General features: G+C 38.8%; 1 protein-coding gene across 5 annotated transcripts in view; it reads left to right on the top strand.

Annotated features, from left to right (window-relative positions):
* GALK2 (galactokinase 2) overlaps nt 1-13,966 on the top strand; it is a 179,007-nt gene that overhangs the window by 85,095 nt on the left and 79,946 nt on the right. The window lies entirely within an intron of this gene.

Raw genomic sequence — 13,966 nt, 5'->3', positions numbered from 1 at the left:
ATCATTAGCATCCAAATCTCAAGTCAGAATGCCTTCCTTGATTGAAAAACTGTCTTCTCTAAAAGGACTGCACATGTGGACAAGCATTGTAACTTAACAAGTGATAAATCACTATAAAGTAGCTTATGCCCTCCAAACAGTGAGTGAATAGATCTGTGAATAACTGTATAAAAATACATTGTATTAAATATGGGATTTGAATGTATGGATATCATTTTAGATCATCTCATTAACAAGTTAAATTTAGGGCAAGAAATTCTTCCTCTCATGGTTGAGCCTGCTTATTTTCACCCAAAACCTTAAATTAAAAATTTGACAAGTAGTGGGTTACAAGGGTAAAGACTAGGTAATAAAGGAACTGAATATGCCAGCAGATTAGTCACAGAAATAAACTTTAAAATATTGCATTACAAGAGGAAATGCTTATTTAAAGGAAATATAAATTGTACAAGAGGTCAGAAAGCCTCAAGTTTATAAGTTCACATAAATCTCTGACTCTGCAGTTTAGAGCAGGTGTGCTCAGCTTTAATTAATGCTTTAGCATTCTGGTTCAAATAAAATGTTATCATAGGTTCTTTTTACCCCATGTACATATACTACCAGGTTTACAGATGGTTTGGGCAGATCAAGAGAAAGGCAGCCACATGCTTAGTCTCTTTTAAGCATGTTTAAACTTTCAGTTTGAAAATTTTATATATAGGAGGAAAGGCAGAAATGAAGGAGAAAGCAAAGGTTCAGACAGAATCCTTTTTTTTAGCTGTCCTGCGTAAGTGTACCTTAATTAGCCCTTAGTGAGCAATGGCTGGTTGGGAGGGAAAGGGGGCTTACATATTATTATTATTTTTTGAGAAGAGAAGAAGCAAGGGACAGGAAGTCCATATGTAAAATGTGTTTCCCCTGGTACAACTTTTAATCTGATTTGTTTATTTATTCATTTGTTTGTTCATCATCCAACCATTATTTATTTAATGGCTATTTTGTGCCATATAATGTTTAAGGCATTGGAGATATAATAGGTATAGTCTCAACTTTCACTATGCTTATAGTCTAAAAGGGAAAGGAGACAAGTAAATAGGCAACTGCAATAGAATATAGTAAGTGGATAAGTAGTTTTCTATGGGAGCAGATATAACCCAGATTTAGAGAGCATAGGACATCTAAATGGAGAGACCAAAGATTAAAGGAGTTGTAGATATTGATGGCATGATAACACTGATGACATCAGATAAGCATGTATTGGGTGGAGAGAACATCATGTGGAAATGTCCAGAGTAAAAACAATCATGTCTTGTTGGAGTAACAAAAAAAATGTCTCAATAAGGCTGAAGCATACAGCAATTTGGATAACAGAGCAGGAGATCAGTTGCTGGGCCTTGTAAACTTTGTTAAGGAATTTAGGCATCATCTTCATAGCAGTGGGAAACCATTGCAGGGTTTTAGGAAGAGGGTAAGGTGATCATATCTGTATTTTAGAAGGATCTCCCTGGCTATATTACAAAGTCTGCATTTCAGGGTTTTAGCAGTAGGGAGATGATTTGGTTTAGAGAAGTGGCAATGAGAATGGTTAGAATTAGATAGATTCAAGATCTCGGAATCAGTAGGACTTGGTCATTGATTGGGCATGGGAATGGGGAACAGCAAAGACTCAAAGATTATATTGGTGTCTGGGTGGTATGATTCATTGGAATAAGAGATATGGGGGAAAAATAGGTTTGAGTGGAAGCTGAAATGTTGAGTGTGAGGAATCTGTGGGCATACTGATGGAGTTATTTAGTATTTAGTTATGAAAAAAATATGAAGGTCAGGGGGAGATCTGGACTTGAGATGGTGCATTTGAGAATCATTAGTTTATCATTGTTTTTGAAGTCACAGGAGTGGATCAAGATACCTGGTGGTGGAATATAGGTGGAAAGATAAGGAAAACTAGGACAGAGCCCCAAGAAGCATGAACATTTGAGGAATGGGCAGAGGAAGGGATGTCCACTGAAGGGATTGAGGAGTAGTCCAGTAAGTATGAGAAAAACCAGAAAGGTGAGGCAACAGCAAAGACTAGGAAGATAATGTTTCATGAAAGGAGTGATAGTGTTGTCATATGCTTCTGAGAGGTTACCACAAGTTCTGAGAAGTATCCGTTGAATATCACAACAAAGAAGTTGTACAAAACTTTGGCAAGAGCAGTTTTAGATGGAAATGGGTTGAAGGGTCTATAAGGGGTAAGAAAGTGATAAAGTTCAGTGGATATAAAAAGTCTGGCGATGCATGGAAAAAGATAATTTGGTATTTGGAGGAGGGTGTGAAATCAAGGAATTCATTTCACTTTTAATGGGAAACTTAGTTTTTCTATTTTTCTGGTGTTTTGATAATATACATATCTAAGAAATAGGAAGGAAAGAAGATAAAGAGAAACACTTGAACCCTTGGAATGAATTCTGATTGTCTGTTTTCAAAGTCGGAAATAGCAAATACATTTTTTATCAGAACTATCTTACTGCAGTGCCTAAGCAAAAAGGGAACAATAATGGATATCCTGGCTTTCTCAGCTAGTCTAAGTTGTACTAACAATATTTATATTTTCTAAGGACGGAGCATAATTATTTGGAGAGTTTTTTTTTTTCTGGAGTGAGACAGAATCTTGAATGAAAGGAAGTCTGTAATTTGTTCAGAGTCTTTAATTTAAATGCCATGTGATTTTACTCTTGTAAAAATCATAGAATATAAGAATTCAAGGGACTTTAGAGATGAGCTAGTTCAAAATGCTCCTTTTACTGATGTATTAGTGTTACCATAGGAAACAAATGACATGTTAGGTATAACAGAAGAGAGTTTAATAAAGAGACTTTTACAGAGGTGTGGGTAAGGTCAAGGGAACTAACTAGGAAGGGTTCTCTTGTGAAACTGGAAGCCATTATACTTTAGGAGCTGTGGATGTAGAGTAATGTTGCCAGAAATGCAGCAAGGCAGAGAAAGAATGACACAGGTGAAAATGGCAATGAGTGGGAATAGTTGAGGGGAATTGTCCATAGAGGTCAGCCTTTTGGGATAGGGGAAGTGTGAGAATAGAGGGACAGAGGGACGACTGAAAATAACCAGCCTATTTGATAAGGACACTAAGTCCCACAACAGATTGGTGACTAAAGCCTTTCGTATTATTTTATATCCAGTAAACCCCATTCAGTTGCAGACAACAATTACTGCAGATAGGATATGATAAGTAGATGTGGAACTTGTTAATTCATTAATACACTAAATGTTGCATATCTGAAACCAGAAAACAATATGGCTAATCACCCAGAGAATCTGGAAGCCAGAAATTATGAATCAGAATGTTACTGGTATAAGAGAGTGTGATGTAGTAAAAGATCTGTGAAAAAGGAAAATCTAGAGACTTCTGATTTCAACATGTCAGAATAAGACTTACATACTTGTTTTCTGTGTCCCTAAATTAATCTTCTTTTCTTAAAAATCATTTCCAAACAACAGGGAAAATAAGAAAAGGAAGCACAAGCTTTATCTTTGGTAAGCCAAGGAGACATAAATAACCATAAACCACAAAATACAAAGATGGAAAGTGGATAGAGGAATGTTACATGACTTAGGAGAATGGAGAAAGGTCAGAGCCAAGTGCCTGCGAGGGAGTTGTAGATGGAAAGGCAGCTGACTCATCCCACAGCTCTCTGGCAAGGCTTAGGAAGAAAGCAGGGTAATATGGTGGGTGGGGATTTATCTGAAAGCCTTTGTGAGGACTATTTAGACCCTAAAAGGCCTCTCTTGACCTGGACCATTTCCCCCTACCTTTGCAGGAGTCTCTGGAGAAACAACCAGAGATCATTTGTACTTGGGGACACTGAGCACCGAGAAAGGCAGGACGAGAAAGACTTGAAAACTGGGAGATTAGAGGACATTCTGCATCTGAAAAGTGAAATTCTTAGCTCCCTTCTTCTAGTCATTACTGGCACACTGGCAACCTCACCACCCTACACTCCAGCAGGAATGTTGAAGGGTCCTTCTCAAAGGAAACTTAACCATCCCAGAGATGGTTCATACAGATACTGACATTTGGTCACCCCCTTCTCCAGCTCCTCTATGACCTTGTTAGAAGCCCATTTACAAAGCTTCTAATAAGCTCTTTAGTGACTCAGTCTTAAATGTGATAGGGCATCAAATTATAGTAAGATTTGGGAAGAAAACCTCCAAAATGAACCAAAGAAAAAAACAGAGAAAACAGGAACCTAGAGGAAACAGAGACCATGCTGACAGCAGAAGAATCAAAGACATGATGTCCTCAGAGAGATAAAAGAAAATGTTAAGTCATTGAAAAATAATAGTGTGACTTTTTAAAAAAAGGAACCAACGATAAGATAGAGCTTTTGCATATTAAAATATGACAACAAGACAAAATTTAGCAAAAAGATTGGAAACAGCTGGGCATGGTGGCTCATGCCTGCAATCTCAGCACTTTGGGAGGCTAAGGCAGGAGGATTGCTTGAGCCCAGGAGTTCAAGACCAGCCTGGGCAACACAGTAAGACCTTGTCTCAAAAAAAGAGAACAGACTGGAAGAACTCTCTGATATAGTAGGGAATAAAAGAGCTGGACAATAAGAGAGAAAAACAGGAAAATTTATGGATCAATTCCAGAAATCCATCCAACTAGTAAGGAAAAACAGAAAAAACAGTTATTAGAAATTATTATTATTATTAAAAATAGAGTTGGGGCCTCTCTATTTTGCCCAGGCTTGTCTCAAACTCCTGACCTCAAGTGATCCTCCCTCATCGGCCTCTCAAAGCTCTGGGATTATAGGTGTGAGCCACTGTGTCTGTCCAGAAGATTTTTTTTTAAAAAATAATATTTCTCCAAAGTGAAAATGTGAATTCTGATTGAAAGGGCTCACTGGGTGTTTGGTATAATAAATGTAAAAGGCCAAACCAAAGAATATCATCTGGAAATTTTGAAACTTGAGTGTTTATAGAAAAGACACTAAAAGCTAGTTGACAGAGCAAGAGAAAAGAAGGGAAAGAAATCATAATCAAAGGATCAGGAATGTAAACTAATTTCTCAAAAACAGTATTGGAAGATAAAGGCAGTTGATAAATGTCTCTAAAATATTAATAAATTTTAGTTTAGGCTATCTGTTTAAATGAATTAATCAAGTGTGAGGGTATACTAAAACATTTTCAACATGTAAAGTGTGAAAGTCTAGAGGATGTAATCCACCAAAACTAGGGAGTAAACCAAGAAAGATCGCATGGGAACTAGGAAATGAGAAATCCAATACATGAGAGGGGGTTAGGTATTTATAGAACATTGGTATTTATAGAACATAAGGGGAATTCCAACATAACACCCATAATATCCAGCAGCTTAGAAAGCAGTGCAGATTAAAATGAGGAGAGGGAAAAATGGAACTTATAAATCTTGTCAGTAAAAAAAAAAAAAGCCAAAAAAACTGCCAAATCTGATATGTTCAACCACGTGGAAAATGGATTCAGAGTAATTTCACAGAGCTGTTGTAGGATATGACAAAGCTCAGCTAGATATACAAATCTAAGCAAATGAAGAAATGGGGCAATTATTAAATATAGGAAAAACAAAAAAGTTTGTAACAGAAATGAAATCAATCTGTTTTTGCTCATAAGTGAACAATAATCTCAATAATTAACACACCAAATATGAATTTAAACAAAATTTTGGGCATAACTTTATTGAGAAAGGTGGAGGAGGGTAAAGGAAAGGTGGATGTAAGAGAGCTAAAATCCTCACTTACCATAATAGGAAGGCAATAAATAATGTTTAAAATGAAACAACAGGCAATAACATTTACCAATGTTATTTGGAATTGGAAGCAAAAGCAAAGAGCCAAAAGTATTTGCTGCTGTACACATTGCATTGGGGATAGGGATGACAGAGTGAGCTAGGGGCTGCCTTTGTTGTTGTTATAAGCCTTTTACCTCTATTTAATCTTTTAGATTATATGCAAATATCACTTTGGCAAAAGTAAAATAAAGGATAGAGAGAAGAAGTGAATAGAATGAAAAATAAGAATGGAAATAGAATGAAAAGTAAGATGACCTGTATGACCACACCTGGGGGAACCTGGAAAATGAAGAGATGAGAAGGGATTCAACGAGTCAAGGCTAGAGATTGAGAACAGATGAGCTGTTGGAATGTGACCAAATCAATGGCCTAGGGTGAGGCCTATTGATGGGTTTTGGGTGGAAGAATCCAAGAAAATACAGGCATCTTCCATTTAGTAGCAGTAGTCCATTCCAACAAATCAGATGTTCTGCACAAAATGATTCAGCAAGGGCCTATTTTTTTAAAATAGGAAAAAGTATAATGCATTATTCCTCAACTCAAAACCTCTAAGTAATTTCCTACAATGTTATAAAAATACAGTAAAACTTTCTTTATATAAGTCACACAGAAGTAGCATGAAAAATGCTTAAACCAATTTTCTTGAACATTCAACAGTTAATATGTTTGTTAACAAGCAGTTACTTTATATAGTAATACCGGTATGTCTTCTGTATTGACACCTGGTGTTTCAGTACTCTGCATACTATTTTGTTAACAATGTTGTGTTTAGGTTTTAGGGTGTAAATATGTATGTTTTCCTACATAAACACCTTTCAGAAAGTGTTGTTTTGAGAGATATGAACATTCTATGAAGTTTGGGTGTCAAAAATCAAGAAGTCTTTCACCAAGAAAACGTTAGTTGCTGAGGTGTTCTATAAGGTATGCCTGTATTTTGTAAGAATGGGATTTGGGCTGCTCTAGTGTCCAGTTTCTGTCTGTTCTTGGAGTTGTCCTTGGAGACCAAGAAGAAAGGACCAAGTGCCTCTTAGGAATCTTAGAATAGAAATAGCTGGCCTACTTGGGAAACAGGTTGCAACTCTAAAAGCTAGTTTTGGGTAGTAAGGTGTGTTAGACTAGCATCTATCCACAAATTCCTCCCTCTGCTGGTGTGGGGTTGGGAGTAGATTTTGAACTCATGAGGTTGTAGACTGAGCAGGTGATATTCAGAAGACCCACTTTGGAGGATCTGGGAGGTACAGTAGAGAAGTATAGGGTTGAGCTGCATCCCCCATACCGAAGTCTAAGGAAGAGAAAACCCATATTATCTTGGTTGATGAAGACTGAAAGAGCCAGCTGGGAATAGTGTGGTAAGGGAGAATTCTTGTACGTGGATATCTCTGGCATTTTGTCAAAAACACAATTTACATGATTCTGAGTTACCCAGAATAGGAATTGGACATAAAACCTTCCTTTGAGAGTTATAGTTCACTGAGGAAGCTGGGGAATCTCTTAGATGGCATCAAGAATCCTGTATTGGGAAGCCCAGAATAACATGTATAATACTGGATTTGTGAGGAGTGCTTTCAAGAGAAGAAGACAGTATAAACTTCCTATCCTACCACTTGAAAGCAGTGATTCAATGGCATTTGTTGAATACCTACTATATGCCATGCATTGTTCTAGGCACTGGAAATACAGCTGTGAATAAAACCAGTGAAGTGCCCCTGCTTTTATGGAGTTTCCATACTGGCGGAAGTGATGGTATGAGATAGATAATGAAGAGCTATACAAATAAATATATAATATCAGCTAGGCCGTAGTTAAGGGAAATCGTATATTTTATCTAGGGAGCTAGGAGAAGTTCTCTGCAAGAAGAGGACATTTGAACAGAGACCTTAGGGAGTGAGCAGCTGAGAAAGAGTGTCAGAGGGAACAGCAAGTGCAAAAGCCCTAAGGTGAAAGAGAGTTTGTCATGTCTCAGGAATAAGAGGTCCCTGTGGTTGGGGTGTGGTGAGAGAGAAGCGGGGAGAAGTGGGAGGTGAGTTGAGAGAGTTGGTCAAGGGCTATGGTGTGTAGCATCTCCTTTGGCTTTCATTCTAAGTGTAATGGAAAACTTTTGGAGAGCTGTGAGCTGAGGATGGCAAGATGTGATTTACATGGTTAAGTTCTTTTACCTGGGAATATTATACCATACCCCTGACAGTGGCAAGAGAGGAAACAATAAGAAAGAAAAGAGAAGAGAAGAGAAGAGAAGAGAAAAAAGAAATGAAGGAAGAAAGACAAATGGTCAATGCCCTTATGGAACTTAAATGCATATAGTGGAATAGTAACAGAAGATTTATTAACTGACCATCTATCTCATACAAAGTGTAAGGTATTTTATATGTAAATGAATAAAGAGGTTGAAATAATGTCTCCTTGGTGAAGTTAAACAGGGACAATTTCAAGTAATTGGTGAGTTCTAAGAAAATGTTAAAGGAAGGAATGGCTGGGAAACAAAGCACTGGGAGGGGCCCAAGGGCATTTCAGGCAGAGTGAACCCATAAGTGTATTTTTTTTTTTTTTATTATACTTTAGGGTTTTAGGGTACATGTGCACAATGTGCAGGTTTGTTACATATGTATCCATGTGCCATGTTGATTTCCTGCACCCATTAACTCGTCATTTAGCATTAGGTGTATCTCCTAATGCTGTCCCTCCCCCCTCCCCCCACCCCACAACAGTCCCTGGAGTGTGATGTTCCCCTTCCTGTGTCCATGAGTTCTCATTGTTCAATTCCCACCTATGAGAGAGAACATGCGGTGTTTGGTTTTTTGTCCTTGCGATAGTTTACTGAGAATGATGTTTTCCAGTTTCATCCATGTCCCTACAAAGGACACGAACTCATCATTTTTTATGGCTGCATAGTATTCCATGGTGTATATGTGCCACATTTTCTTAATCCAGTCTATCGTTGTTGGACATTTGGGTTGGTTCCAACTCTTTGCTATTGTGAATAGTGCCGCAATAAACATACGTGTGCATGTGTCTTTATAGCAGCATGATTTATAGTCCTTTGGGTATATACCCAGTAATGGGACGGCTGGGTCAAATGGTATTTCTAGTTCGAGATCCCTGAGGAATCGCCACACTGACTTCCACAATGGTTGAACTAGTTTACAGTCCCACCAACAGTGTAAAAGTGTTCCTATTTCTCCACATCCTCTCCAGCATCTGTTGTTTCCTGATTTTTTAATGATGGCCATTCTAACTGGTGTGAGATGGTATCTCACTGTGGTTTTGATTTGCATTTCTCTGATGGCCAGTGATGATGAGCATTTCTTCATGTGTTTTCTGGCTGCATAAATGTCTTCTTTTGAGAAGTGTTTGTTCATGTCCTCTGCCCACTTTTGATGGGGTTGTTTGTTTTTTTCTTGTAAATTTGTTTGAGTTCATTGTAGATTCTGGATATTAGCCCTTTGTCAGATGAGTAGGTTGCAAAAATTTTCTCCCATTCTGTAGGTTGCCTGTTCATTCTGATGATAGTTTCTTTTGCTGTGCAGAAGCTCTTTAGTTTAATGAGATCCCATTTGTCGATTTTGGCTTTTGTTGCCATTGCTTTTGGTGTTTTAGACATGAAGTCCTTGCCCACGCCTATGTCCTGAATGGTATTGCCTAGGTTTTCTTGTAGGATTTTAATGGTTTTAGGTCTAACATATAAGTCTTTAATCCATCTTGAATTAATTTTTGTATAAGGTGTAAGGAAGGGATCCAGTTGCAGCTTTCTACATATGGCTAGCCAGTTTTCCCAGCACCATTTATTAAATAAGGAATCCTTCCCCCATTTCTTGTTTTTGTCAGGTTTGTCAAAGATCAGATAGTTGTAGCTATGCGGCATCATTTCTGAGGGCTCTGTTCTGTTCCATTGATCTATGTCTCTGTTGTGGTACCAGTACCATGCTGTTTTGGTTACTGTAGCCTTGTAGTATAGTTTAAAGTCAGGTAGCGTGATGCCTCCAGCTTTGTTCTTTTGGCTTAGGATTGACTTGGCGATGCGGGCTCTTTTTTGGTTCCATATGAACTTTAAAGTAGTTTTTTCCAATTCTGTGAAGAAAGTCATGGGTAGCTTGATGGGGATGGCATTGAATCTATAAATTACCTTGGGCAGTATGGCCATTTTCACGATATTGATTCTTCCAACCCATGAGCACGGAATGTTCTTCCATTTGTTTGTATCCTCTTTTATTTCATTGAGCAGTGGTTTGTAGTTCTCCTTGAAGAGGTCCTTCACATCCTTTGTAAGTTGGATTCCTAGGTATTTTATTCTCTTTGAAGCAATTGTGAATGGGAGTTCACTGATGATTTGGCTCTCTGTTTGTCTGTGATTGGTGTACAAGAATGCTTGTGATTTTTGTACATTAATTTTGTATCCTGAGACTTCGCTGAAGTTGCTAATCAGCTTAAGGAGATTTTGGGCTGAGACAATGGGGTTTTCTAGATATACAATCATGTCATCTGCAAACAGGGACAATTTGACTTCCTCTTTTCCTAATTGAATACCTTTTATTTCCTTCTCCTGCCTGATTGCTCTGGCCAGAACTTCCAGCACTATGTTGAATAGGAGCGGTGAGAGAGGGCATCCCTGTCTTGTGCCAGTTTTCAGAGGGAATGCTTCCAGTTTTTGCCCATTCAGTATGATATTGGCTGTGGGTTTGTCATAGATAGCTCTTATTATTTTGAGATACGTCCCATCAATACCTAATTTATTGAGAGTTTTTAGCATGAAGGGTTGTTGAATTTTGTCAAAGGCCTTTTCTGCATCTATTGAGATGATCATGTGGTTTTTGTCTTTGGTTCTGTTTATATGCTGGATTACATTTATTGATTTGCGTATGTTGAACCAGCCTTGCATCCCAGGGATGAAGCCCATTTGATCATGGTGTATAAGCTTTTTGATGTGCTGCTGGATTCGGTTTGCCAGTATTTTATTGAGGATTTTTGCATCAATGTTCATCAAGGATATTGGTCTGAAGTTCTCTTTTTTGGTTATGTCTCTGCCAGGTTTTGGTATCAGGACGATGCTGGCTTCATAAAATGTGTTAGGGAGGATTCCTTCTTTTTCTATCGATTGGAATAGTTTCAGAAGGAATGGTACCAGTTCCTCCTTGTACCTCTGGTAGAATTCAGCTGTGAATCCATCAGGTCCTGGACTCTTTTTGGTTGGTAAGCTATTGATTATTGCCACAATTTCAGAACCTGTTATTGGTCTATTCAGAGATTCAACTGCTTCCTGGTTTAGTCTTGGGAGGGTGTATTTGTCGAGGAATTTATCCATTTCTTCTAGATTTTCTAGTTTATTTGCATAGAGGTGTTTGTAGTATTCTCTGATGGTAGATTGTATTTCTGTGGGATCGGTGGTGATATCCCCTTTTTCATTTTTTATTGCATCTATTTGATTCTTCTCTCTTTTCTTCTTTATTAGTCTTGCTAGCGGTCCATCAATTTTGTTGATCTTTTCAAAAAACCAGCTCCTGGATTCATTAATTTTTTGAAGGGTTTTTTGTGTCTCTATTTCCTTCAGTTCTGCTCTGATTTTAGTTATTTCTAGCCTTCTGCTAGCTTTTGAATGTGTTTGCTCTTGCTTTTCTAGTTCTTTTAATTGTGATGTTAGGGAGTCAATTTTGGATCTTTCCTGCTTTCTCTTGTGGGCATTTAGTGCTATAAATTTCCCTCTACACACTGCTTTGAATGTGTCCCAGAGATTCTGGTATGTTGTGTCTTTGTTCTCGTTGGTTTCAAAGAACATCTTTATTTCTGCCTTCATTTCATTATGTACCCAATAGTCATTCAGGAGCAGGTTGTTCAGTTCCATGTAGTAGAGCGGTTTTGAGTGAGTTTCTTAATCCTGAGTTCTAGTTTGATTGCACTGTGGTCTGAGAGACAGTTTGTTATAATTTCTGTTCTTTTACATTTGCTGAGGAGAGCTTTACTTCCAACTATGTGGTCAATTTTGGAATAGGTGTGGTGTGGTGCTGAAAAAAATGTATATTCTGTTGACTTGGGGTGGAGAGTTCTGTAGATGTCTATTAGGTCCACTTTATGTAGAGCTGAGTTCAATTCCTGGATATCCTTGTTAACTTTCTGTCTCGTTGATCTGTCTAATGCTGACTGTGGGGTGTTAAAATCTCCCATTATTATTGTGTGGGAGTTTAAGTCCCTTTGTAGGTCACTCAGGACTTGCTTTATGAATCTGGGTGCTCCTGTGTTGGGTGCATATATATTTAGGATAGTTAGCTCTTCTTGTTGAATTGAGCCCTTTACCATTATGTAATGGTCTTCTTTGTCTCTTTTGATCTTTGTTGGTTTAAAGTCTATTTTATCAGAGACTACGATTGCAACCCCTGCCTTTTTTTGTTTTCCAGTTGCTTGATAGATCTTCCTCCATCCCTTTATTTTGAGTCTATGTGTGTCTCTGCACGTGAGATGGGTTTCCTGAATACAGCACACTGATGGGTCCTGACTCCTTATCCAGTTTGCCAGTCTGTGTCTTTTGATTGGAGCATTTAGCCCATTTACATTTAACGTTAATATTGTTATGTGTGAATCTGATCCTGTCATTATGATGTTAGTTGGTTATTTTGCTCGTTAGTTGCTATAGTTTCTTCCTAGTCTCGAGGGTCTTTACAATTTGGCATGTTTTTGCAGTGGCTGGTACCGGTTGTTCCTTTCCATGTTTAGTGCTTCCTTCAGGAGCTCTTGTAGGGCAGGCCTGGTGGTGACAAAATCACTCAGCGTTTGCTTGTCTGTAAAGTGTTTTATTTCTCCTTCACTTATGAAGCTTAGTTTGGCGGGATAGGAGATTCTGGGTTGAAAATTCTTTTCTTTAAGAATGTTGAATATCGGCCCCCACTCTCTTCTGGCTTGTAGAGTTTCTGCTGAGAGATCAGCTGTTAGTCTGATGGGCTTCCCTTTGTGGGTAACCCGACCTTTCTCTCTGGCTGCCCTTAACATTTTTTCTTTCATTTCAACTTTGGTGAATTTGACAATAATGTGTCTTGGAGTTGCCCTTCTCGAGGAGTATCTTTGTGGCGTTCTCTGTATTTCCTGAATCTGAATGCTGGCCTGCCTTGCTAGATTGGGGAAGTTCTCCTGGATAATATCTTGCAGAGTGTTTTCCAACTTGGTTCCATTCTCCCCATCATTTTCAGGTACACCAATCAGACGTAGGTTTGGTCTTTTCACATAGTCCCAAATTTCTTGGAGGCTTTGTTCATTTCTTTTTATCCTTTTTTCCTAAACTTCCCTTCTCTCTTCATTTCATTCATTTCATCTTCCATCAGCGATACCCTTTCTTCCAGTTGATCGCATCTGCTACTGAGGCTTCTGCAATCTTCGCGTAGTTCTCGAAACTTGGCTTTCAGCTCCATCAGCTCCTTGAAGCCCTTCTCTCCATTGGTTATTCTAGTTATCCATTCTTCTAATTTTTTTTCAAAGTTTTTAACTTCTTTGCTGTTGTTTTGAATTTCCTCTCGTAGCTCAGAGTAGTTTGATCGTCTGAAGCCTTCTCCTCTCAACTCATCAAAGTCATCCTCCATCCAGCTTTGTTCCGTTGCTGGTGAGGAACTGCGTTCCTTTGGAGGAGGAGAGGTGCTCTGTTTTTTAGAGTTTCCAGTTTTTTTGGTCTGTTTTTTCCCCATCCTTGTGGTTTTATCTACTTTTTGTCTTTGATGATGGTGATGTACAGATGGGTTTTTGGTGTGGATGTCCTTTCTGTTTGTTAGTTTTCCTTCTACCAGACAGGACCCTCAGCTGCAGGTCTGTTGGAGTTTACTAGAGGTGCACTCCAGACCCTGTTTGGCTGGGTGTCAGCAGCGGTGGCTGCAGAACAGCGGATTTTCGTGAGACCACAAATTCAGCTGTCTGATAGTTCCTCTGAAAGTTTTGTCTCAGAGAAGTACCGGGTTGAATGAGGTGTCAGTCTGTCCCTACTGGGGGGGTGCCTCCCAGTTAGGCTGCTCAGGGGTGAGGGACCCACTTTAGGAGGCAGTCTGACCGTTCTCAGATCTCCAGCTGCGTGCTGGGAGAACCACTACTCTCTTCAAAGCTGTCAGTCAGACAGGGACATTTAAGTCTGTGGAAGTTCTTGCAGAGTTTTTGTTTGTCTGTGCCCTGCCCCCAGAGGTGGAGCCTACA

Source organism: Nomascus leucogenys, chromosome 6 (genome assembly GCF_006542625.1).
Source record: "Nomascus leucogenys isolate Asia chromosome 6, Asia_NLE_v1, whole genome shotgun sequence".
Classification (NCBI taxonomy): Eukaryota; Metazoa; Chordata; class Mammalia; order Primates; family Hylobatidae; genus Nomascus; species Nomascus leucogenys.
The sequence above is the reverse complement of the archived record's forward strand: the minus strand, read 5'-3'. Positions and strand labels throughout refer to the sequence as shown.